We start from the raw sequence: 26,847 nt of genomic DNA on the forward strand, positions 1-26,847 counted from the left end.
AGTGGGATTGAAAAATTTTACCCATTGTTCTATTGAATTCTTGATGTTGCTGCCTCAGTCTCAGTTTAACAAAGCCTTTTTCTTAAGGACGTATTAATTATGTACCCCTTTGTTTACAATCTAAAAACAGAAGAATAGCATTTATAACGCCTCATTTAGAAGGAAAGAATATTCTCCTTTTCTACTTCCGTGGATATATTAATACAAATCCTGAAAAGGCTATCATACTTAATTTAAAGCATATGAAAAATGTCTGTGGAAGTTGTTAGTGGTGGTGGTGTTTTTAAATATGCAAGGCAAACTTAAACTTCATCACTTCTCTAGCTTTCTCTGACAGTCTAATAGAATTAAATGACTCCCTCTTCTGTTTTCTCATAGCAGTCTACCCTTAGAACTCAGTTATAACATTTTACTTAATTATACTGTATGGTAGTAATTTGTTTACATGTCATTTCCTTGTAGACTGTGAGCTTAAGGGCAGTCCTTGTCTTACTCAGCATTTTATACTCAGCGTGTTACGGATAAGGAGCCCTGCAGCACAGTAGTGAAGGTCGACAGTTTAAACCCACCACCTGCCCAATGGGAGAAAGATGTGGCAGTCTGCTCCTGTAAAGATTACAGCCTTGGAAACCATATGGGCAGTTCTGCTCTGTCTTATAGGGTCACCATGAGTTGGAACCTATTGGTGGCAACTTTTTGTTTTTTTTTGGTGGTTTGGTGTCGCGTATAACATCTGACCTTTGGGGGCCTTCTACTAATCTTTATTGAATTAGATTATGAAGCAGTTCTCATCACTTTTTTTTTTTTTTAGATTATATAACAAACATTTTTAATAGCCTTTTAAAAATCTATCGTTTGAGTGCTACCAAGTCAAATAGCCTTGCAATAATATATTATCACGTATCAGGCCTTAGGAAACCCTGGTGGCGTAGTGATTAAGTGCTACAGCTGCTAAGCAAAGGGTTGGCAGTTCAAATCCGCTAGGCGCTCCTGGGAAACTCTGTAGGGCAGTTGTACTCTGTCTCATAGAGTTGCTATGAGTCGGAATTGACTTGACGGCACTGGGTTTGGTTTTTGGTATCAGACCTTATTATACAGTATCTCTCCTAAGTAGTTTTCTGTGTTTGTTGTCTCCCACTCTATCACTTTGTTGTAGTGTGGTGGCTGTGGAATTCCATGTTGTTGTGATGCTGGAAGCTGTGCCACCAGTATTTCAAATACCAGCAAGGCGACCATGGTAGACAGGTTTCAGTGGAGCTTCCAGGCTAAGGCAGACTAGAAAGAAAGTCCTGGCAATCTGCTTCTGAAAAACTAGCCATTGGAAACCCTGTAGAACACAGTTCTTCTGTGATACATACGGGGTTGTCATGAGTCATAGGTGACTGAATGGCAGCTGGTTTTTATACATGTATATATAAGTAGATAATATATAATGTAAATTTGTGTGGGGCATCTGAGGGAATACTGGATTAGAGTAGTATGCTTTAGAATAAGGATAGGCAAACTTTTTCTGTAAAGGGCCGGATAGTAAATATTTTAGGTTTTGTGGGCCGCATCCTGTCTTCATTATATAGATTTCTTTGTGGTTTGTTGCTGTTGTTGATTTTCTTTTTACAGCCCTTTAAAAAATAAAAAAATTGTTCTTTTTTCTTTGTTCATTCTTTGTTCACAGGCAGAACAAAAACAAGGCCATGGGTTAGGTTTGCCCTGCAGGGTGTAGTTTGCAGACCTCTGTTTTTTTTGGTTTTTTGGGGGCTTTAAATAGACACAACAATATCTGTCTCCTTAGGAAGCCACACAGTATTTCTGATATACAGTCAGGACTGTCCAATCCCAGGTCAAGAAATGCTTTTTATGGAAAAGCAACCAGCCCCAGCTATTGTTGTGTTGTGACTGAACCAGGCAGAACTGGTTCAGAGCCCCCCCCTTTTTTTTTTTCCATTTTTTTATTGTACTATAAGTGAAAGTTTGCGGTTCAGGTTAGTTTTTTATACCATAATCTAGACACACATTATTATGTGTCCCTACTTGATCTCCCTGTAATGTGACAGTGCACCCCTCCTTTCCACCCCAAGTTTCCCATGTCCATTCAGCCTGCTTGTACCTTTCTTCCTTCTTATCTCACCTCCAGACAAGAGCTGCCCATTTAATCTCATGTATCTACTTAAGCTAAGAAGCACACTCTTCATGAGTATTATTTTATGTCTCATAAAAAAGCCAAAAAACCAAATCCGTTGCTGTTGAGTCGATTCCAACTCATAGCGACCCTATAGATGAGAGTAGAACTGCCCCATAAGGTCTCCAAGGAGCGCCTGGTTGATTTGAACTGCTGACCTTTTGGTTAGCAACTGTAGCTCTTAACCACTGTGCCACCAGGGTTTCCTAGTCCAGTCTAATCTTTGAATAGTTGGCTTTGGGAATGGTTTTAGTTTTGGGCTAACAGAGAGTCTGGGGGCCATGTCTTCCCAGGTCTCTCCAGTCTCAGTCAGACCATTAAGTCTGGTCTTTTTACGTGAATTTGAATTCTGCACCCCACTTTTCTCCTGCTCCGTTAGGGACCTTCTGTCATGTTCCCTGTTACGGCAGTCATTGGTGATAGCTGGGCACCATCTAGTTCTTCTGGTCTCAGGCTGATGGAGTTTCTGGTTTATGTGGCCATTTCTGTCTCTGGGGCTAGTATTTTCCTTGTGTCTTTAGTATTCTTCATTCTCCTTTGCTCCAGGTAGGTTGGGGCCAATTGATGTATCTTAGATGCATCTCACTAGCTTTTAAGACCCCATATGCCATTCACCAAAGTGGGATGCAGAACATTTTCTTAATACACTTTGTATGTTGATTGACCTAGATGTCCCCTGAAACCATGGTCCCCAGAACTTTGCCCATGCCATTCTGTCCCTCGAAGTGTTTGGTTGTGTACAAGAAACATTTTAGCTTTTGGTTTAGTCCAGTTGTGCTGACTTCCTGTTTTGTGTGTTGTACCTCCCTTCACCTACTTCTTGTCTACTCTCTAGTTAGTGAATACCCCTCGCCTTCCCTCCCCAGCGTCATAACCATCAAAAAATGTTTTCTTCTGTGTTTAAACTATTCTTTGATCTCTTATAATAGTGGTTTCGTACAATATTTGGCCTTTTGTGACTGACCAATTTCACTCAGCGTAATGCATTCCAGATTCATCCATGTTATGAGATGTTTAGCAGATTCATCATTGTTCTTTATGGTTGCATAGTATTCCATTATGTGAGTATACCATAATTTGTTTATCCATTAGTCCGTTGATGGGCACCTAGGTTGTTTCCATCTTTTTGCTGTTGTGAACAGTGCGGCAGTGAACATGGGTGTGCATGAACCTATTCATGTGACAGCTCTTTTTTTCTCTAGGGTATATTCCAAGGAGTGAGATTGCTGGATTGTACGGTATTCCTATTTCTAGCTTTTAAAGGAAGCACCAAATCGATTTCCAAAGTGGTTGTACCATTTCACATTCCTACCAGCACTATATAAGTGTTCCACTCTCTCCACAACCTCTCCAACATTTATTATTTTGTGTTTTCTGGATTAATGCTAGCGTTGTTGGGGTGAGATGGTATCTCATTGTGGTTTTGATTTGCATTTCTCTAATGGCTAATGATGGTGAGTGTTTGTGTATCTGTTAGCCCCCCGAATGTCTTCTTTGGTGAAGTGTCTGTTCATATCCTTTGCCCATTTTTTAATTCGAAGCCTTGGTTTTTTAAAGAAATGAGTACATTTCATATGAAGTCTGTTTTAAGAATACATAGAAAGATGTTTGAGAAAATTTTGTAAATCTTTTAAAAAATTGGGTCAGTTTGAGATCACTGATTGTAACATCCCGTGGCATTGCTTTTATTAAAATATACTAGGAGGATGCTAATTCCTATATGATGAATGGATATGTGATCAGATTTCTGTGTTAGAAGGATCCTTCTAATTATACTGAAAATGAGCTTGAAGGAGGATGGACTTGAAGCGGTGAGATCCAAAGGGAGATTGGCTACTGTAGGAGTCCTAGCTTGAACTAGCGCAGTGGCAGTGGGGGTAGAGTAGGAAATGGACAAGAGGTCTTTAGGAGATGCAGTGGTCTTTCAGGCTTAGAGTATGGCTAAGAGTCACGACCTCTAATTTCTAACCTAGATGTAAGAATGGTGTTCGTATGTACATGAAGTTTTTGTATATATATTGGTATATACATGAACGTGTTGGTTTATTCATAATCAGAGCTCACATCCTTGTATTTGTAGAACCTAGCTCAGTATTTGTTGTTGTTGTCAGGTGCCGTCCAGTTGGCTCGGACTCATAGCGACCCTATGCAAAACAGAACAAAACACTACCCAGTCCTGCACCATCCTTAAAATTGTTGTTATGCTTGACTCCATTGTTGCAGCCACCGTGTCGTTCCACCTCATTGAGGGCCCTCCTCTTTTCCGCTGACCCTGTACTTTGCCAAGCATGATGTCCATCTCAGAGACTGATCCCTCCTGACAACATGTCCAAAGTATGTAAGATGCAGTCTCGCCATCCTTGCTTCTAAGGAGCATTCTGGTTGTACTTCTTCCAAGACAGATTTATTCGTTCTACTGGCAGTACATGGTATATTCAGTATTCTTCACCAACACCACAATTCAGAGGCATCAATTCTTCTTCAGTCTTCCTTATTCATTGTCCAGCTTTCACATGCGTATGATGCGATTGAAAATACCATGGCTTGGGTCAGGGGCACCTTAGTCTTCAAGGGTGACATCTTTGCTCTTCAGCACTTTAAAGAGGTCCTCTGCAGCAGATTTACCCAATGCAGTGTGTCTTTTGATTTCTTGACTGGTGTTTCCATGGCTGTTGATTGTGGATCCAAGTAAAATGAAATTCTTGACAGCTTCAATCTTTTCTCCGTTTATCATGATGTCTCTCATTGGTCCAGTTGTGAGGATTTTTGTTTTCTTTATGTTGAGGTGCAATCCATACTGAAGGCTGTGGTCTTTGGTCTTCATTAGTAAGTGCTTCAAGTCCTCTTCACTTTCAGCAAGCAAGGTTGTGTCATCTGTATAACGCAGGTTGTTAATGAGTCTTCCCCTAATCCTGATGCCCCGTTCTTCTTCATATAGTCCACCTTCTCGGAGTATTTGCTCAGCATACAGATTGAATAGGTATGGTGAAAGAATACAACCTTGACGCACACCTTTCCTGACTTTAGACCAATCAGTACCCCCTTGTTCTGTGCAAACAACTGCCTCTTGATCCATATAAAGGTTCCTCATGAGCACAATTAGGTGTTCTGGAATTCCCCTTCTTCACAGCGTTATCCATAATTTGTTATGATCCACACAGTTGAGTGCTTTTGCATAGTCAGTGAAACACAGGTAAACACACTTTTGGTATTCTCTGCTTTCAGCCAGGATCCGTCTGACATCAGCAGTGATATCTCTGGTTCATGTCCTCTTCTGAAACCGGCCTGAATATCTGGCAGTTACCTGTTGATATATGGCTGCAGTCATTTTTGAATGATCTTCAGCAAAATTTTGCTTGTATGTGGTATTAATGATATTGTTCTATAATTTCCACATTCGGTTGGATAACCTTTCTTGGGAATAGGCATAAATATGGATCTCTTCCAGTCAGTTGGCCAGGAAGCTGTCTTCCATATTTCTTGGCATAGATGAGTGAGCACCTCCAGCACTGCATCTGTTTGTTGAAATATCTCAATTGATATTCCATCAATTCCTGGAGCCTTGTTTTTCGCCAGTGCCCTCAGAGCGGGTTGGACTTCTTCCTTCAGTACCATCGGTTCCTGATCATATGCCACTTCTTGAAATGGTTGAAAATCGACTAATTCTTTTTGGTATAATGACTCTGTGTATTCCTTCCATCTTCTTTTGATGCTTCCTGCGTCATTTAATATTTTCCCCGTGGAATCCTTCACTATTGCAACTCGAGGCTTGAATTTTTTCTTCAGTTCTTTCAGCTTGAGAAATGCTGAACGTGTTCTTCCCTTTTGGTTTTCCATCTCCAGCTCTTTGCACATGTCATTATAATACTTACTTTGTCTTCTCAAGAGGCCCTTTGAAATCTTCTGTTCAGTTCTTTTACTTCATCAGTTCTTCCTTTTGCTTTAGCTGCTCGACGCCCAAGAGCAAGTTTCAGAGTCTCCTCTGACATCCATCTTGGTCTTTTCTTTCTTTCCTGTCGTTTCAGTGACCTCTTGCTTTCTTCATGGATGATGTCCTCGATGTCATTCCACAACTCGTCCGGTCTTTGGTCACCAGTGTTCAGTGCGTCAAATCTGTTCTTCAAATGGTCTCTGAATTCAGGTGGGGTATACTCGAGGTCATATTTTGGCTCTTGTGGACTTGCTCTAATTTTCTTCAGTTTCAGCTTGAACTTGCATAGGAGCAGTTGATGGTCTGTTCCACAGTCGGCCCCTGGCCTTGTTCTGACTGATGGTATTGAGCTTTTCCATCGTCTCTTTCCACAGATGTAGTCAATTTGATTTCTGTGTTCCCTCTGGAGAGGTCCATGTGTATATTCGCCATTTATGTTGGTGAAAGAAGGTATTTGCAGTGAAGAAGTCGTTGGTCTTGCAAAATTCTATCATTCGATCTCCGGCATTGTTTCTGTCACCAAGGCCATATTTTTCAACTACTGATCCTTCTTTGTTTCCAACTTTCGCATTAAAATCAACAGTAATTATCAGTGGATCTTGGTTGCATGTTCGATCAATTTCAGACTGTAGCAGCTGATAAAAATCTTCTGTTTCTTCATCTTTGGTCCTAGTGGTTGGTGTGTATATTTGAATAATAGTCATATTAACTGATCTTTCCTGTAGTCATATGGATAGTATCCTATCACTGACAGCATTGTACTTCAGGATAGGTCTTGAAATGTTCTTTTTGATGAGTGCAACACCATTCCTCTTCAAGTTGTCATTCCCAGCATAGTAGACCATATGATTGTCTGATTCAAAATGGCCAATACCAGTCCATTTCAGCTCACTAACGCCTAGGATATCAATGGTATGTGTTCCATTTCATTTTTGACGATTTCCAATTTTCCTGGAAACATACTTCGTACATTCCAGGTTCTGGTTATTAATGGATGTTTGCAGCTGTTTCTTCTCATTTTGAGTCATGCCACATAAGCAAATGAAGGTCCCAAAAGCTTTACTCCGTCCCCGTCATTAAGGTTGACTCTACTTTGGCAGCTCTTTCCCAGTCATCTTTTGAGTGCCTTCCAACCTGGGGGGCTCATCTTCCAGCACTATATCAGACAGTGTTCCGCTGCTGTTCATAAGGTTTTCACTGGCTAATGCTTTTCAGAAGTAGACTGCCGGGTCCTTCTTCCTAGTCTGTCTTAGTCTGGAAGCTCAGCTGAAACCTGTCCTCCATGGGTGACCCTGCTGGTATCTGAATACCGGTGGCATAGCTTCCAGCATCACAGCAACACACAAGCCCCCACAGTACGACAAACTGACAGACGTGGTAAGTATTTAATCTGTATTTTTAATAATAGCTACAGTTCATTGAGTGTTCACTTTGTGCTTTTTTGGTAGACACTAGACATGCATTGTCATTTAATTCTTATAGCAGTGGTGTAAGGTAAATGATTAATCCCGTTCTACAGGTGAGGAAAGGGTGCTCACTAGCCTGTGGCCCTAAGTTACTGTAGCAGGTGTCAGAACTAGGATTGAAACCAGGATCTGACTGATTTCATGAGCCACTAGGTTCAACCCTTTCCACCTCTGTGGTACGCAGTCTCCCTTTCTTGTGACATACCTAAGTACTAAGCATTAAGTAGGGTGCAAAAGAATTGGACAAACTTCATGCCTTTTAGGAGCTTACCTTCCTTTGGGGAAATGACTAACACGAGTAGCAGCACGTTGTTGGGTGAAAGTGCTTTAGGGTTGCTGAGCTCATTGTGGGTTGGAGTACTTGGGAACGGCCTTTTTGAAAGCTTTAAATCTGACTTTTAGGGATAAGAGCATTTTGGAAAGAAGGGGAAAGTGCCTTTTCAGGGAGAGGAAACAAATTGCAGGACTGGAATGGGCAGAGCTTATCTGGGGGCTGTGCTCAGTTCATCCTTCCAGGATGCCTGGTAGGAGTAGCCTGCAACCAGAATTGGGATTCCTAAATGTGCCAGCTTGTGGTGTGTTAGAGAGAACTAGAAGTAGGCTAATAATTTCAAAGATTATTATAGTAGTTCAGGAATGAGAGTATAAAAATCTGAGCTAGAGAAAAGATACAGTCAAAAAAATATAGGAGAGATGGAAAGCAGTGGAAGAAAAGCCTTTCATTTTAGAAGAAATTTGGAATAGAAGATTTTCATTTTATAAGAAAGTAGAATATTTTAGTGCTGACTCTGCCCAAATTTAACCTTTCTAAGTCTCACTTTTCTCATTTGTGAAATGGAGTTGGAATAGAAGATGATTCTAAAGGTGTATTTTGAGCCTTAAAAATCTGTGACTCTATGGGTTTTTCTTTCATTATCCTATTACAGAGATCACTCATAAATTGTAACCCAGATTTTAGAATTTAAATAGAAATGAATGTGTAACAGCCAAGATGTCTAAGTTCTGTATGGGCTTCATGTGGTATTTATGGTGTAAGTGCTCCCTTAGGGCCATGTTGGCGTAAGTATTATTAAAGTAAGTATTTGTCAGTCACTAAGACTTGGTGCTCTAGGAAAAATAGATGGACTAAAGTTCTAATGTATCTATACAAGGTGGGAGTGATAGTTCTTTTGGAGGATCTAGACACTAGAGCCTCCAGATTCCAAAGTATTAGTGGGTATTGAAGTCACCTGGGCCTTGGAAAAATGCAGATTCTTAGGCTCGACCCCCCCCCAACAGATTTTAATTAAGTGTAGGACCTGGCAAGCCTGACAATTCGCATTTTTAGCAGATGCAGGTGGTCCATGGGCCATTTTTTGAAACAGCTTTATTACTATCTAATTGACATATACCAGACTGCACATATTTAAAGTACACGATTTGATGAGCTCATAGATAATCACTCTTGAAGCTAGCACCGCAGTCATGGTAATAAACAAATCCATCACCCCCAAAAACTTCTTCTTGTCTCTTTGAAATCTACTTATCCTGCCTGCTCCTAGACCCCAGGCAACCTACCTGTCCACTTCCTGTCCCTGAAGATTAGCCTGCATTTCCTAGAATCTTAGATAAATGGACACAGTATGTATGTATATGTACTCTTTTCATATCTAGCTTCTTTTACTTGGCATAATGACTTTGAGATTCATTCATATTGTCTGCCTCGATAACTCGTGGCTTTTATTGCTGAATGATACTCCAGCGTACAGGTATACCAGACTTTAGTTATCCGTTCATTCGATGATGGACCTTTGGGTTGTTTCTGGTTGAGGCTGTCACAGAGAGTGGTGTGGTGAACATTCATGTACAGTTCTTCATACGTGCGTAATGCCTTCGTTTTTCTAGGGTAAATACCCAGGAGTGTAATGGCTGTACCATAGGTTTTAAAAAACCAAACCTGTTGCCATCGAGTCGATTCCGACTCATAGCGACCCTATAGGACAATAGGTATTTATTTATTTAGCTTTTTAAAGAAACTGCCAAACTGTTTCCTAGACGAGTTGTACATTTTATGTTCCTGCCAGCATTGTGGGAGCCCTGGTGGCACAGTGGTTAAGCGCTTGGCTGCTAACCAAAACGTCGACGGTTTGAATCGACCAATCACTCCTTGGAGACCCTGTGGGGCAGTTCTACTCTGAACTATAGGGTCGCTACCAGCTGGAATCTATTCAACGGCCCGAACAGCAGCACCCACCTGTGGTGTATAAGAATTCCAGGCGTTCTGCATCCTCCTCAGCACTCGTTACGATGAGTTTATAAAAAATGTTTTGGCCAATCTAGTGTGGTTTAGTGTGGTTTCAGTTTGCATTCTCTGATTACTCATGACGACGAGCATCTTTTCAAGTGCTTATTTGCAGTTCGTTTTTTTTTAGTGAATTGTTTGTTCATACCTTTTTTCTAATTTCTTAATTGGGTTGCTTATCCTCTTATTAAGTTGTAAGAATTCTATATACAGGCAGTCCTTGTTTCGCATCGTAGTGTGGAGCTGTAGAAATACCTGTGCCTGCCGAAATCGTGCACAGTGATTGTGAGAATCCATAGACAAAATTAGTATTCCTGGACCTTTACATTTTTTTCAAAACATTAAAAACTCTCTTGCTGTTATGGATTGTAGGAAAATAAACAGTAAAATTATCATTTATTTACTACACTGAAATTTAAAACATTGGAAACATGGAGAATTAAAGTGTTTGTAAAAAAAAAAAAAACTTGCTGAGAGTGGTTTGAACAGTGATTGTTCTTCTCGTCCTCTACCTTACAATATGGAGTGGGCATCATGTCTCTGCCTTGAGCACATTGTGGTACTTTTTCCTATGTTTGGATCAACTTCCAGCATTTTATTCTTTGCACTTTCAGTGCTGTGAAATAAATCCGAGAGTTCCTTTAACGTGAAGTTTTTTGCTGACATCACTTCCTCTGGGACGTCGTCATCCTTTCATCACAGCCACTGTCCTCATTTATGTTGATAAGTTCGCCTTCGCTAAGTTCCTCTGGCTGTGTATGTAGTCCTGCTAAGGTAAGCGGTATTAACCTTCCCACAGTCAGCTGTTCTTCTGTAACCCCATTTATATTTGATTCACATTTCACTTCCAGTGTTACCACTATTTGTTTCTTTGCTGCGTTTTCATCTTTTGTTCACTGATTCCTTCTTTCTGTTACCTAGTTCTGTAAACTGTCATGAGCTCATACGGTGAGACAAGGAGGCAACACAGCTACAATGGTTTGTGGTCTGTGTGTAAAGTGAATAACGTGCAGTGATCAGTCACTGACAGACTTTAAAAGAAGTGACATAGTTGGTTACTTTATGATGTAAACAATTGGAGCTAACTATAAAACTATAAATAAAGCATTCTGTATTTTTCAGGATCTATTTCTCATTTCTTTTTTTTAATAATTTCTATTGAGCTTTAAGTGAATGTTTACAAATCAAGTCAGTCACATATAAGCTTATATACACCTTACTCCATAAAAAAAAAAAAAAAATTTTTTTTTTTTCATACTCCCAGTTAATCTCCGCCTAATGAGTCAGCCTTTCCAGTCTCTCCTTTCGTGACAATTTTGCCAGTCTCCAACCCTGTTTACCCTCCTATCTCCCCTCCAGACAGGAGATGCCAACACAGTCTCAAGTGTCCGCCTGATACAAGTAGCTCACTCTTCATCAGCATCTCTCTCCAACCCATTGTCCAGTCCCTTCCATGTCTGATGAATTGTCTTCTGGAATGGTTCCTGTCCTGGGTCAACAGAAGGTTTGGGGACCATGACTGCTGGGATTCCTGTAGTCTCAGTCAGACCATTAAGTCTGGTCTTTTTATCTCATTTTATTTTAAAGAGACAGAACTTGGACATTTTAGAAAATTTGTGTTTATGGGCATGGTTTATACAATAGTGATAATGGCAGCAACCATAACAGCTTACATTTATAGAAAACTTTTTACGTGTTAGGGACTGTTTTAAATGCTAAGCATATATTCATTTATTTAATCCTTAAAATAACCCAGTGAGGAGGTTGTTGTTACTTGCTTTTGAAGTTGGCTCCAATTCATGGCAACCCCATGTACAACAGAGCAAACTGTTGCCCAGTCCTGCACCATCTTCATTATTGGTGGTATGCTCAAGTCCATTGTTGTGGTCACTGTGTATTTTGAGTGCCATCCGACCTTGGAGGTTTATCTCCCCGCGCTATATTGAACAGTAATCTGTTGTGATCTTAAGGATTTTTATTGGCTAATTTTCAGAAATAGATTGCCAGGCTTTTCTTCCTAATCTTGTTCTGGCAGCTCTGCTGATACCTGTCCACCATGGATGACCCTGTTGGTGTTTGAAATACTGGTGGCACAGCTTCCAGCATCATAGCAACAGGCAAGCCACCACAGTACAACAAGCTGACATACGGGTGGTGAACCCAGTGAAGTAGGTATTTTATTATCCCCACCCTACAGATGAGCAAACAGAGAGAAATTGATTACTTGTCCAAGGCAGAGCTAGACAGCCTAAATCCAGAGCCCATGCTTTGATTATGCTAACAAAAAAACAAACTCCAAACTCATTGCCACTGAGTTGATTCCAACTTGTAGCAATCCTATAGGACAGAGCAGAACTGTCCCATAGGGTCTTCAAGACTGTAATCTTTATAGAAGCAGACTGCCACATCTTTTTCCCATGGAGCGTGGTATGTTCCAGCTGCCAGCCTTTGGATTAGCAGCCCAGTGCTTAACCACTGCACCACTCCAGGATTCCTTTGATTATGCTAGTGCTTTTTAAAGAGCTCTTCACAGACCACCACTAGTTGATGCTTTGTTGCCAGTCTGCAAAGAATTGGGACTTGGATTTTAGAAGTCTTTGAAAAGCTTCATTTTTCTAGTATTGTAGTTTTTCCTAGTAATTTTTACAGAAGTATTGGACCGTGTTGTATGGGAAATTTAAAACAAAACAGCTGTCCTTAACCACAGATAGCTTAAAGAAGCTCATTAGGCTCTGCAGGAAATGCTATTTCAGTACTCTAGCGGTGACCTGTGTTCAGAGAATAGGCTTTGGCCTTACAGAAAAAGATTAGCTAATGAAACGAACATAAACTATAGATTTTGTTTTTTTTATTATTGCACTTTAGATGTAGGTTTACAGAACAAACTAGCTTCTCATTAAACACTTAGTACACATATTGTTTTATGACATTGGTTAACAGCCCCATGACATGTCAACACTCTACCTTATCGACCCTGGGTTCCCTATTGCCAGCTTTCCTGTCCACTCCTGCCTTCCTGTCCTTGCCCCTGGCCTGGTGTACCCCTTTAGTCTCGTTTTGTTTTATGGGTCTTTCTAATCTTTGGCTGAAGGGTGAACCTCAGGAGTGACTTCATTACTGAGCTAAAAGGGTGTTCAGGGGGCATACTCTCAGTTTCTCCAGTGTCTGTCAGGCCAGTAAGTCTGGTCCTTTTTTGTGAGTTAGAATTTTTTCCTACATTTTTCTCCAGCTCTTTCTGGGACCCTCTATTGTAACCCCTGTCAGAGCAGTCAGTGGTGGTAGCTGGACACCATCTAGTTCTGGACTCAGTCTGGTGGAGGCTGTGGTAGTTGTGGTCCATTAGCCCTATATACTGTATATTTTAAGTGTTTCCACAAGAATTGCAATTAATTGAACAACTTCTGGTTCTGAGTATGGTGGATAAGAGGGCTTTTACGGGAATTATAACACCTTGGGAAAAGGTAAGAGTGATCTCAAAAGCTTCTGCTATTTAGGCATTATCTCGAAAGTGGAACAGACCCCTGAAGTAAAGGTATTAAATTGTAGGATTCGTCTGTGGGCTTTGCTAGTGATGCGAGAAAATGTTTATTTCCTGTCACCATAAACATGATGCACAGATTAGGATTTCAGTGAATCGTCTTACCTAAACCACGCTTCGGAAGTACGTCATCAGCTCGTCCTGTTGGTCATCATATAGAGTTGTTAAAAAAAAAAAAAACCCTGAAAAAGGCAAGCAAAAAACCCCCAAGCCTTTGCTTTTATTTGAATGTACCTTCTCTGGAGTAGGAACCCTGGTGGCTCTGGTTAGGCATTCGGTGCTAACCAGAAGGTCGGAAGTTCCAGTCTACCAGCCGCTCCTTGAAAATGCTACGGGGTAGTTCTACTCTGTCTTGTAGGGTTTGCTATGAGTTGGAATCGACTCGCAGCAATGTTTGTTCCCCCCACCAGAGTATAAATTTTTTCATATGTATGTACTTAACTATTTTACTTTTCCTCTTGTAAAGTATGACAATCTTTCCCTCTTTCATTTTGATGTTTTATATACACACACACTTACATGAACTATTAAAATAGTTGGGATATTTATCTTTTTATGATTGATTTTGTCTTTCCATTTTAGATTTCTTACTCAAATTTTAGTATCTTATTCTTCCATACATATGTAAAACACTTTCTGTTTTCTTTAAGATTTGGTTTTGAAAAATTAAACTCTAATTCCTCTGGGATGTAGAGGTAGAGAAAGCTTCATTTCAGTTTTCCGTGAGGTTATTTCAACACCGTTTATAAATTTTTTTTCCCCCTCATGGTTCTGTGATGCTTATTTTATACTTTCCTCGCCTGGAATATTCTCTTTGAACCTTCCAAATACTCAGTTCTGCTTGTCCAAATACTGTTCATTTTTCAAAGTCTTGTGTCAGATACAGGCTTCAGAAAATCCTTCCTAATACCCTAATTACCGTGCCCTACCTCTAGCTGGAAATAATCTCTCTGTTAATTCCCACGCTCTGCGTATAGATGTTTCTCATGACACTTCATTTTTACCTTGAGCAATTTAATTGCCACAGTTAAGACTGATGCTTCTAGAGAGTACAGTCAGTCTCTTCCATCATAGCATCTCCTGGGGATACCTGTTTTGGCACAATATACGTAGCTGACTTTCCAGTAAACGTTTGAGGAGTATGTGTATGTTTTTTACACATTTATAAATTATTGGGCCTATTCTGATTCTTCTGCTCTTTTCCCCTAGCTGTATGCGTCTGCCAGTCACACGTCATTTTAATTACATTACGGAATTGGGCTGATCCTTTGCATCTGCTCCTCAGCTTTTCAAAAAGAAATTTTATAGACTTTCATGTTTCTTTTTTTTCCAATGACTATAGCATAAGCTTTCAAGTTCTTCTTAAAACATAATTCATAGTTGTTGATATCAAATAATATGACACTTATATTTATTATCTAAGCTGGGAACATGGTCAGTAGGCCTATTAATTCAAGTGCTCTTTTCTGTTTCCTAAGATGATTTTAACATTGTTTATGTGAAGGGGAGCTTAAACAAATTGCATCCAGTTAGATGTCATGGTAATACCCGAGTGAAGGAGGAATGAGGTCTGGGTTGCGTAACCAGTTGGGTTTACATACCCTCATGTAAAATACTGCAGAGCTGTAAATGTGGTTGATAGAATGCTCAGAAGTAATACTCCTATAGTTTGTTGTGCTGGAGGCAAAGAAATTTTATTTTAACGCTTACCTGAAGAATCTCTAGGTTCGTAGACTTCAGATACTTGGATTATCTAATGTAAATGTTATCTAATAGAAAAAAAAGTTTTTTTTTTTTTTAATCTAGTAGTCCGTATTTATTACCTGATGTGGTTTTTATAGGGTGAAAACATTTACAGGTATTTTATTTCTTGATTTATTAAGAATTAGAATAAATAGAAGTTTTTCCACATGATTTTATGCAAGTGGCACTGATTTTTTGCAGTGGTTTGTGAAAGTAGCCAGCTAATACACTTGTTAACTTCTGGGTGGCTGTAGTGGGGTTTTCGACTCGACGGCACTGGCCAGGTGGGTAGTAGGGTTTAGGGAAGGAAGTTTTGTCTTTAACAGAAAAAGCAGAAAGAGTTCATCATTCATTCCATTTGTAGTAACATTGATCCAAGAGGAGTTTTGAGGAAAACCAGAGTGGTTAGGCTTGTTCATAAATAGCCTCCGTTCATCTCTTAGCTGATAGAGAAAAGTGAAAGTTTACCAGTACTCAAAAGATTAACAGTATAATAAATCATAGACAGTATGAAATTTTAAAGCAAAAGTTGCAAACTGGTGGCTTATGGATCAAATACAGCACTCAGACGTGTTTTGTCTGGCTCAGTGAGTGTTTCTAAAACTAATTTTATTGGTTGCTAACGTCTCAAAATTGTTTTACGTGAATATCCCGCACTGAATCACCTGTATTTTTAGCATGACATATGAATAGCAGTGGCATCCTTTAGATAAAGCGTCATATGTTTGCCACAGTCAAAATACTTTTATCTAAATGGTCCTAGCCAACCCCATATGCATTTCAGTTTGCAACTCCTGTTCTTGAGTCTCTTAAATTCAAAAGGAATAGATGTAATACTGCTAAGGCATCTGAACTTTCAACTTAAAGATAGTAGGAGGAAAGATTTTGTAGTGAGAGTTTACGGGGAATATGGGGCATAAGAGTTGTCAAAGAGGAATCCAAGATTTTTGCCTGAGAAACTGGAAGGATAGAGTTGTCATCCACTGAGGTTCAGGAGGCTGCAGGTAGAACAGGTTTGGGATGGAAGAGAAGTTCAATTTTGGACATGTTAAGTTTGAGGTATTGATTAGGCAGTGGCTACATGAACTTAGAGTTGGTGGGAAATGTCTAAACCGGATATATAAATTTAAACTGGGTACATAAAGCCATGAGATAGATAGAGACCACGAAGGGAGCATACAACCCAGGACTGAGCTCTGGGCATGTCAGTGGGACAAGGTTTGAGAGAAGACAAATACAGCAGAGATTAAGAAGGAGCATCCAGTGAGGTAGGATGAAACAAAGGAAGTGTGGTGTCCTGGAAAACAGGTGTTGTAGGCTGGTTTCACCCCAAAAGTCTGAGACAGGGTTTCCTGCGGGTAACTTATTTGGGAACCTGTTAATAAGAAGTAGAAGTTGAAGGACCTGGAGTAAGTGAAAGGAGGAGGGAAAGCTAATTCCAGGGCGTACATTATTGAGCTGGTCGCTTCTGTGAGCAACTGGAGCTTGATCCTGAGGAAGCCCTCTGAGAAGTCATGCGGACTATGCCCGAGTCATCTAACCAATGGTCAGAAGAAAGGATATTTATCTACTAGGTTGTATCCCCCATTGGTTGAGGGTTGCCTACCTGGTGTTAATATTTTCATACTTCAGGTTTGCATGTCTCTGGGTCCCGGAAGAGTTGGTGTAGGTATCTCTTACTTACTGCAAAGCCCTCAGAACAGAAAGTAAGTCAAGAGAGAGTGCAGCTGGAGGGAGGAGATGCCTAAGCTGGAGTGAAAATGTGAGGTGGGGCATAAGAGGTGTCTGATACCATCCAGTCTTGTACCCTCCATTAAGTGCTCTCTATTTCATGCAGCCTGCTCTACAGAGTTTTTAAGGTGGTGGTTGGCCACAGTCTCTACAGTAGACTTACAGCAGGAGGGCAGTGGGACAAGCTCTAGACCCCACCGTTGCACCTAGTCCTGAGGCTATATAGAATTGAAATTCATCGTTTCCATTCTTCACCACCTGATCTAGATTTTCCTCACCTTCAGCCAGCACTTCAGCAGGTTCAAGCTGTTCCCCGGTGGGTGACCCCAAGGGATCAGTGCCCTTAGTGGCTTTATCCTTGTTGGGCCCTTGTTGCTGAAGCTGCCCGTTTACCGTTATCACTGAGCATGGCAGTGTCAGTTGAATCCTCTAGGTTTGTAGTATATTCCTTCCTGACCCCGTTGTGTAACAGCAGCCATAGGTACTCATGGTTATTAGGGTAACTTTAAATCCATCCCCACCCCTAAATATGGTAATTCCTTCCTTAGCATGCTGGTCCACTAGCATAAGGAGTCCAGAATGACCAGGTGGTAGTTGTTGCTTCGGAATTCAGCAGAACCCCTCCTGTGTCTTCTGGCAGAAGCCCCCCTACTCTTCCCTCAGAATCAAAATTTATAATTCAGTAGAACCTAAGGCTGCCAATCCTATTCCTATCCCTTGGTTCTTGAACCCATGCTTTTTGTCTCTCAGAGGTAGAGCTCCACATTTCAGACTTGGGAAGACAGCGCAAGTGTAGAAGCACTTAACATCATAGAAGACTGTGTCCCAGCCCCTCAAGGGGGTTTATCAGGCACATTTATACATAGAAATTGTATGTTTGCTAAATCCCCGACCCTTGGGTTATAGAATAAACAATTAGGGAAAGAAAATTTTACATCAAGGTGAGTGGTTGCGTTGCTCATAACAATATAGAGGAGCTTACGTTACCGTAGTTCCTTATTCTCTATGTGAACTAAGCTAGTTTGCTAGAGTGGCTGTTAGTCGCAAAATTAGAATAAGCTCATTCTGAAGATTTCATTTTACCTAAAATTATTTCAGGCTTTGAAGTAGTAAAACTAATTGTAGAGAGGACTTTGTGGTTCAACAGAGTTTTGCCAAATTTATCTCTGGCAAATAATAGGTTATCACCATGGAATAAAAACTTTAGTATCTGTTGTAAAACTGATTTATAATACATCGAAACTGGGTGAGCTTAAACAGTAATAAGAGTACATAAATATGTGTCCTTTGATGTTAGGCCCCTTGTTACTAGAAGAAAGAGGGGTTCTCATTTTCTTCCCTTCTTATCTCCTTCATAGCTATGATGAGAACTGTGTACTTCTCTTTGTATACTTTTAGGCTTTGAGTCTCTTGAGAGTGACTTACTCTTGGTAGGTCCTTCCTAAATAATGTGTTGAGTAACTCCAACACATACACGCATGCATTTAGATACACACATATATACTTAAGTTGTTAGGTGTCGTCGAGTTGGTTCCAACTCGGAGTGACTTTTTGTACAACAGAAGGAAACACTGCCCGGTCCTGCACCATCCTCACAGTCGTCGTCATTCTTGAGGCCATTGGTGCAACCACTGTGCCAGTCTGTTTCATTGAGGATCTTCTCTTTTTCACTGACCCTGTACTTTACCAAGCATGGTGTCTTTGTCCAGGGACTGATCCCTCCTGATAACCTATCCAAAGTATGTGAGATATAGTCCTGCCATCCTTGCTTCTAAGGAGCGTTCTGGTTGTACTTCTTCCAAGACAGAGATTTGGTCATTCTTATGGTCTCAGCAAAAAAAAAAAAAAAACCCAGTGCTGTCGGTTCTATTGGTAGTCCGTGGTATATTGTATATTCTTCAACACCACTATTCAAAGGCATCAAGTCTTCTGCTTTGGTTTTCCTTATTCATTGTCCAGCTTTCTCATGCTTATGAGGCAATTGAAAACACCATGGCTTGTGTCAGGCACAGATTAGTCTTCAAGGTGATGTCTTTGCTTTTCAACTCTTTAAACAGGTCTTTTGTAGCAGATTTGCCCAGTGCAGTATGTTGTTTGATTTCTTGACTGCTGCTTCCATGGCTGTTGATTGTGGATCCCAGTAAAATGAAATCCTTGACAACTTCAGTCTTTTTTCCACTTATCATGATGTTGCTTATTGGTCCAGTTGTGAGGATTTTTGTTTTCTTTATGTTGAGGTATAATCCATACTGAAGGTTGTACTCTTTGATCTTCATCAGTAAGTGCTTCAAATCCTCTTCACTTTCAGCAAGCAAGGTTGTGTCATCCTGCATATCGCAGGTTGTTAATGAGCCCCCCTCCAAGCTTGATGCCCCATTCTTCTTCATATAGTCCAGCTTCTCGGATTATTTGCTCAGCGTATAGATTGAGTAGGTATGGTGAAAGAGTACAGCCCTGATGCACGCCTTTCCTGACTTTAAACCACACTGTATACCCTTGTTCTAGTCAAACAACTGCCTGTTGATCTATGTACAAGTTTTATTATTTATTTGTACTGTAGGTGAGGGTTTACAGAACAAACCAGCTTCTCGTTAAACAGTACACATATTGTTTTATCACTTTGGTTAACAATCCGATGACATGTCAACACTCTCCCTTCTCTGTCACGGGTTCCCTGTAACCAGCTTTTCCTGTCCCCTCCTGCCTTCTAGTCTTTGCCCCTGGGCTGATGTACCCATTTAGTCTCTTTTTGTTTTATGGGTCTTTCTAATCTTTGGCTGAAGGGTTAACTTCAGGCGTGACTTCATTATACTGATCTAAAGGGGTGTCCAGGGGCCATACTCTTTGGGGTTTCTCCAGTCTATGTCTGGTCTTTTTTTGTGAGTTAGAATTTTGCTCTACATTTTTCTTCAGCTCTTTCTGGGACCCTCTATTGTGATCCCTGTCAGAGCAGTCAGTGGTGGTATCCGAACACCATCTAGTTATACTGGACTCAGTCTGGTGGAGGCTGTGGTATGTACATATTCTTCACGAGCACAGTTAAGTGTTCTGGAATTCTCATTCTTTGCAATATTATCCATAATTTGTTATGATCCACACAGTTGAATATCTTTGTATAGTTAATAAAACATAGGCGAACGTCTTTCTGGTATTCTCTGCTTTCAACCAGAATCCATCGGACATCAGCAGTGATGTCCCTGGCTCCACATCCTCTTCTGAATCCAGTTTGAATTTTTGGCAGTTTCCTGTGGATATACTGCTGCAGGCGCTTTTTAATGACCTTCAACAAAATTTTACTTGGGTGTGGTATTAATGATACTGTTCAATAACTTCCGCATTCGTGTATATACTTATATACACATATAGAATAAACATATGCATATGATAACATTCATGAACTTTAACGTTAGCTTTTAAAAAACTTGTTTTAAAGTATAGTAATGTTTTAGACTCTTTTTTTTTTCCTTTATACAGAGGGACAAGGACAGAATCACCAGCACTGGCTGAAGGTAAGTATGTCTTTGGGGAAATGATTATTCCAATACAAATGAAAAGTTATGATTTAAAAACTGCATTGGCTAAATACAATTAAGGAAACTGTATATGTAATATTGTGAGTTCCTGAAAATATCTTTAGGAAATACCCTATATTGTTTAATTTTTGGCTTAAAATATGAAGTAGTGGGGAAAATGTAATGAGAGCTTTTTTTTTACAGCTTGCTTTCAATAGGAGAGGTATGTTTCTCTTTGAATTGTTTCTGAAGTCATTTCAGCCGTCACCAATGTAGTTGTTCAGCAGAGGTCTGTGCAGTAATTCTAGTCGTTCAGACTTGTTTGTGGTGATATGGGGTGTGTGTGTGTAGTTTTCCTTGGGTGCTAGAAGGGAAGACACTTTCACGCACTATGTTAAATAAGAATTCTACCTATTGGCTTTGATCCTTTTTTTAAATCTTGAAAAGTACTGTAAAGGATCCTGAATTCTTAAACATTTATAATCCATAATCTTTTCAATTCTAACAAGTTAATGGATATTTGAAAATGTAGTTTTTCTATAGACATATTTTCCATTCTTCAAGCAAATGTTCAGCTTAAAGTCTTTCTGTGCTCTTACCTAGTCATAAACGGGGTATTTACACTTCAAAGCCAGCTTGTAATTTCATTAGTGCTGATAAGACAGCTGTTACTGTGGCCCTCAGGAATTATAATCACCTCACGTACTCTGTATGTGACAGTTAGAATCCCTCCTCAGAATAATGATTGTATGTCTGAAATAAAATACATAGGATTAAAAAGGAAACCAGCTGTATCAAAATATAGTTAGTAAATATTGAAAATATAAATTCATGACAGAGTAGTATATGTACTTAGAGAATATGCTTCAGTGGCAGGTCTGCTAATTAGTGTAATTTCATATAATTCAGCATCTGCAACAATTGTAATAACATTTGTGATGTCTGTTACTGACAAATTCATAGATACTGCTAATACTATAGTTTGTTGCCTACAATCTTGAGTGATGGAATTGCTAAATTACCCATAGAGGTTAATAAAAAAGACTCCTGTCCAAGTTCACAGACCCCTGCATTCCATCTGGGATCTTTGGATCCCAGATTAAGGATTCCTGTCAGTGAAAAGTCAACTGGACTTTTTTTCTCTATTACACTTGAGTAAGTGTAGTTTTTCATGTTCTGTATAACTAACCTAAAAGAAGCAGAGTTATCCATCCATTCCTAAAGAAATATCCTAATCATTTATGCTAGAAGTTTGAAATAGTTTTGAAGAAGCTTCTTTTGTTTGTCGATCAGGTATAACAGCAACAATGGCATGTTGTGTGGAGAAAGGAGTAGAAAATAAGTGTAAAGACTTGGAGAGTGCCTCCTTTATAGAACTCACATTCCAGCTGAAGGATCATTAAATAAACATGGGAAAATTGTCAATGTAAGATGCCAAAAGTTTAACAAGAGCAGTGTCATGAGTAACTGCCACAGGAAGGATGCAAATAGTAAGTGTCCTGTGCTTGTGCTCTGGAAGCACCAAAAAAGGTAGACTTCGGAAAAGTCACAAAGTGTTTCACAGGTTACTTCAGTAGCATGAACTGTACAGTGAAAATGTGCCAGCCTATGTTAGGGAAAACCTGGAAGGGTCTCACTAAATTCAGGTGCTTGTCTAGCATCTTGTAGATGACTTATAAGTGAAGAGAAGGGCAGGCCTATCCAAGTTTAGTTGATAGCAAGAACAACGTAAAGATCTGTTTTAAAGGGGACCTGGTGGGATGTCTGAATTTTTTTGTCTGTGGTGCTTGGTTCTTTGTAGCAATATGATGTGGCCCTGATGCCTTATTTTAAACATATCCTCAAAAGCTGCACTGCCAGGGTCATTGGATTAAACCCAGTTCGTTTACCAATTTGCTGCTTTTGCCCCAAGCTGCTGCATTGCTCTGGGTGAGGGCATTGAGCTGCATGATTTCAAGTTATTTTCATGAATTCTTTAATGTGGGCTCAGGTTTTCTATCCTTTCTCATGCCCTTCACTTCCTTTTCTTCTCTCAGCCAGCAACTTTAGACATTTGGTAAAAATATGCAAAGTAGTTTAGTTATTTAAACTCTTTTTTATATATAAATATTGTCCTTTTATATGCCCTGTGAAACTTCAAAAGTTGTACTAACTAGATGGCATACTTAGTTCAAAAGTTTATATGATGTACACAGACTGCAGTTTGGTCTTCATTAATGGTTTCAGAGAGTCATTTAAAATTAGTATCTTAATGAGAACAATAGGTTACCTCCTATTTTTGTTTTTTAATAAATCAGCTTTTCTAATATTATTTAGTCGAAGGTATCAGTCCATGTCATTTGATTATTATCACAGAGGTTGTATTTTAAATCTATCCAGGGCATCTGTTTCTACTTGCCAAATGAAGTCAAATAATATTTTTTAAAATGATATAATGAGAACATATATTGAGCTGTAATTTCCACCTCTTCTGCACCATCAAAATGTAATGAATGACCTCTGCTGGAGTCTCCTTAGCATTACAAGAAGTACCGATTTATAATGTGGAAAAACCATTCAAATCTCTCTCTTTTAAAACTTAATTATATGTTACCAAGAAGAGAAAAATACATTTAATATTTGGTTTTGTATTCTGTTTGATTATGATGTGCTTGGGGGAGTTGTATTTAAGAACATCATTTTAATTTAAATTCAAGAACAAGAACGGTTTTGACTGCCTTCTCCTAATTCTACTGTATTAAATTCCTTTAGTATGTCAGACCTAAACTGACCTGACCAACAATAGAGAAGTATTTAAGGACATTTCCCAAGTCAACACCTGTCTTCTTTTCTTTGTCATTGTACTTTTTCCCCCTTAAAAATTTGTTTTCTAGGAGAATTTTTTTTCCTGATTTAGAAATTTGAGTACTAGTGTTGAATTAATTTTTTTTGAGAACAACTGCAAGAAAAAATTTTAACTCTTGTCAGATGAATTTTGTGTGCTTGTGTTTATGAATAAGAAGCAATGTTGCAAAATGGCTAAGAGGACTGAGTTTGGATTCCAACTTTACTGCTTACTAATTGTTGATGTGGAAACCCTGGTGGCATAGTGGTTAAGTGCTATGGCTGCTAACTAAAAGGTTGGCAGTTCAGATCCACCGGCCACTCCTTGGAAACTATGGGGCAGTTCTACTTTGCCCTATAGGGTCGCTATGAGTCAGAATCCATTCGACTGCAGTGGGCAGTGGGTTAATGTTGATCTTGGACAAGTTACTTAATCCTTCTGTGAGGTTTCTTAAAAGTAAAATGGGAATCATGGTGCTAACTAACTCACAAAATAGTTGAAGATTTCATGATTATGTCTGTACTTAGCATAGTTCATGGCACACAGTAAGATCTGTCATTGACTGACATTCATTTAGTATTGATAGTATGTAAGGCCCTCTGCAAAATAATTTGGGTACAAAGGTAATTAAGATACAGCTACAGGGAAAAATGGTTCTGGTGTCCTTTGTTCCTTTGGCCTGTTACCTTAATATCCACTTCTAAACTTTATTTCAGAAGCTAAGCCCTCATAATTATAGACAGGAGATGTGTATCATTAATGTTATTTATAATTTCGTGCTTATGTGACTATATATAGCTTGATGGATAATTTTCTTTTGACCTCACTTTAATATACTTTAAGATAACTTCAGTTATTTAGTTGGTTGTCAAATGGTGACGGGATTGTTTAGTTTAGTTCCTGGATATCAATGGTAACTGGGACCAATGAGTACAGGTGGTTTAAAAAAAAAAAAAAAAAAAATTTTTTTTTTTTTTTTTTAAAGCTCAGTGTAAGAATTGTGTGATTCGTGTTGTATTTATTATCCACCATAGTCATGTTTCCATATAGTGGTAAACATAGGTGCTTCATAAATATTGGCTGAAGTTTCTAAAAATTTCTAGACATCTACTGAAGTTTCTAAAAATAAAGTTATCATTTGAAAGTAGAACGACTTACTCCTTGTAGTTACGCAGATAAAAGTTTTAAGCAGAAGCTAGATGGCTACTTGGCACATCTTCATATTAAGGTTGCCGGTCAAGCTTGGTGTCTTCCATTTTAGTGTGTATGGCCCTTTCCTGGTCTAAGATTCTCTGATTCAGTGAATATTGGTTATAAAGCCATTCTGCCTGATGTCTTTCAGTCTTCAAGGGGACTGGTAAGAAGAGTCCTCATTCCATCAGAAGGATACTTGAGAGAATACCTTATCTTTTAACTTAAAAACTGTGAGAGAAGGAAGGGAAAAGAATGAATTATAAGACCTTCTTATCCATTTCAGTTATAAAATGGTGTAACTGGGAACAATGGTTTACTCCTAGATGCCAAATTCTGGTGGACTTCCCAATCTTTAGGAATTTCAGGGATTTTATCTAAGTGCTGTAACGCATAAGAACAAGCGAAATCCATTGAAATTCACTGGTGATAAAGAATATTGTGGAAAATGCCATTACTGTTTAGGTGAGCTTTAACTTGTTAACAGTAAACCTTTAACCTTGTCCTTGGTTGAATTTATCTTTTAAGCTTTGTGAAGTTGCATTTTGTTTCATTTGACCTAAAGCTCTCCTTTTACAGGATGCCATTAGTTTAGGTATTCTCTTACAAATTAACGAGCGTTTTGACTTGAATTGCTTGAAGCTAGAGTTCCAAAGATGAAAAAGATGTAGACTTCCTACATGTTCGAAAGAACTTCGTTGTAAAACACATCAAGGAATTGACACTAACATAAACTATCTGTTGACTAGAAAAAGCCCATATATATAAAATAAACTTGGTAACAAAAGTGGACAAGTACAGAGAGGAAAAATTATAAATCAGTCTCACGAAATAATCCAAAGTGAAATACTAATAAACCAAACCTAGAAATATGTTCTTTAAAAATGACCAAATAAAGTTGATCCCTAGAGTGCAAGGATGGTTTTTGCGTTAGAAAATTAGTCATTAATCTACCATATTCACTGATTAAATGAAAGACGGTTGCTATTATAAACATAGCGGTTCTGCATCACAAAACCAGAAAAAAACAAACCTGCTGCTCTTGAGTCGATTCTGACTCGTAGTGACCGACCCTATAGGACAGAGTAGAACTGTCCCATAGCGTTTCTAAGGAGCACCTGCTGGATTTGAACTGCTGACCTTTTGGTTAGCAGCCAAGCTCTTAACCACTACGCCACCAGGGTTTCACGGTGGCCTGTAATTAAACGAAGAATAGAATCAAAATCCCATCGGAGTTTTTCATAGAACCTGACAATCATACGTAAGTGAATAAAAGGCTAAGAATAGTTCAGGCAATTTTGAAGAATTGTTATTAAACAATAAGGAGAGACCACAAAAAAGATGAAAGATTGGATTATGTATGACAAATGACAACATAAATAAAATTATTTACAGGCTGACAAAGTATTTGCCATGTATATAAGCATTAAAAGATTTGTATCCAGGATATGTATGAATTCCTAAAATCCGTGGGGGAAAAAAGTGGATGGCGTGTCAGTTGGAGTCCAGTTAGGAAAACAAACCACTCTGAGCATTTCAAACTGGGGAAATTTTAATATTCAGGATTGGTTACAAAGATAGTAGAAAGGCTGGAGGAGCAAAGGAGGAAATGAGTTGCAAGAAAGGACAGGGTGATGTCTAGAGATAAGCTGCCGCCACCACCACTCAGCTGGACCCCACAGGCTGTGCCTGCTTCTGCCCCTTAATTGGGGCATTGGACACTGGAATGGCTCCATCCCTGCTGTTCTGTAGCAGCTGATGGCCTGTTCTGGTCAGAAACAGGAAGATTCTCTCCTCCTCCTCCTTTTTCCACGTTACACAGAGGAAGAAACCCAGATGGGTGATAAACATAAAAAGATGCTCATTTTAACTGGTAATCAAGAAAATGAGTATTAAAACATTAATGAGATTTTTCACACTCTAAAAATTAAAGTTTGAGATTTCGGAGAGTGGGAAAAGAGGGAATCTTTTACATTGCTGGTGGCCCAGTGATAGAAGTACTTTGGAAAGCAATGTGGCACCATCTAGAAAAGTTACAGCTACCTTTTCATTTCTAGGTAGCTGTGCAGCCCAGGTGGCGCAGTGGTTAAGAGCTTGATTGCTAATCAAAAGGTTGGCAATTCAAATCCACCAGTCTGTCTGTGGAAACCCTTTGGGGCAGTTCTACTCTGTCCTGTAGGGTTGCTGTAAGTCGGAATTGACTCAATGGCAACGGTTTTGGTTTGGTGGTCTAGAAATTCTCATACATGGCCGAAAGTATATATAGTGTGTGTATGGTTGCGTAAGGCATGATTTATTGTTACAGAAACATTGAAAACAACCTTTACAGTCCATCAGTAGGGGAATGCATAAATAAACTTTTCTTTGAACAGTGGAATAGTTTTCAACAGCTAAAATGAATGAACTAGAGCTACATGGATAGTTCTAAAAGAAAAAAAGTTGAATGAGAAAAGC

General features: G+C 39.3%; 1 protein-coding gene across 9 annotated transcripts in view; it reads left to right on the forward strand.

Annotated features, from left to right (window-relative positions):
* The window catches only part of CYRIB (CYFIP related Rac1 interactor B), a 181,148-nt gene that overhangs the window by 113,532 nt on the left and 40,769 nt on the right, over nucleotides 1-26,847 (forward strand). For 5 of the 9 annotated variants that reach the window (XM_049853750.1, XM_049853753.1, XM_049853749.1 and 2 more), the window contains one exon: nucleotides 20,341-20,375. The exons of 3 other annotated variants lie outside the window; for them this stretch is intronic. The gene's annotated coding sequence lies outside the window, so the exon portion shown is untranslated. Of the gene's footprint in view, nucleotides 1-10,468; nucleotides 10,629-20,340; nucleotides 20,376-26,847 lie in introns of all 9 variants that reach the window. One more of the 9 variants, XM_049853752.1, reaches the window with a different exon arrangement.

Source organism: Elephas maximus, chromosome 15, assembly GCF_024166365.1.
Source record: "Elephas maximus indicus isolate mEleMax1 chromosome 15, mEleMax1 primary haplotype, whole genome shotgun sequence".
In the NCBI taxonomy this organism is placed as follows: Eukaryota; Metazoa; Chordata; class Mammalia; order Proboscidea; family Elephantidae; genus Elephas; species Elephas maximus.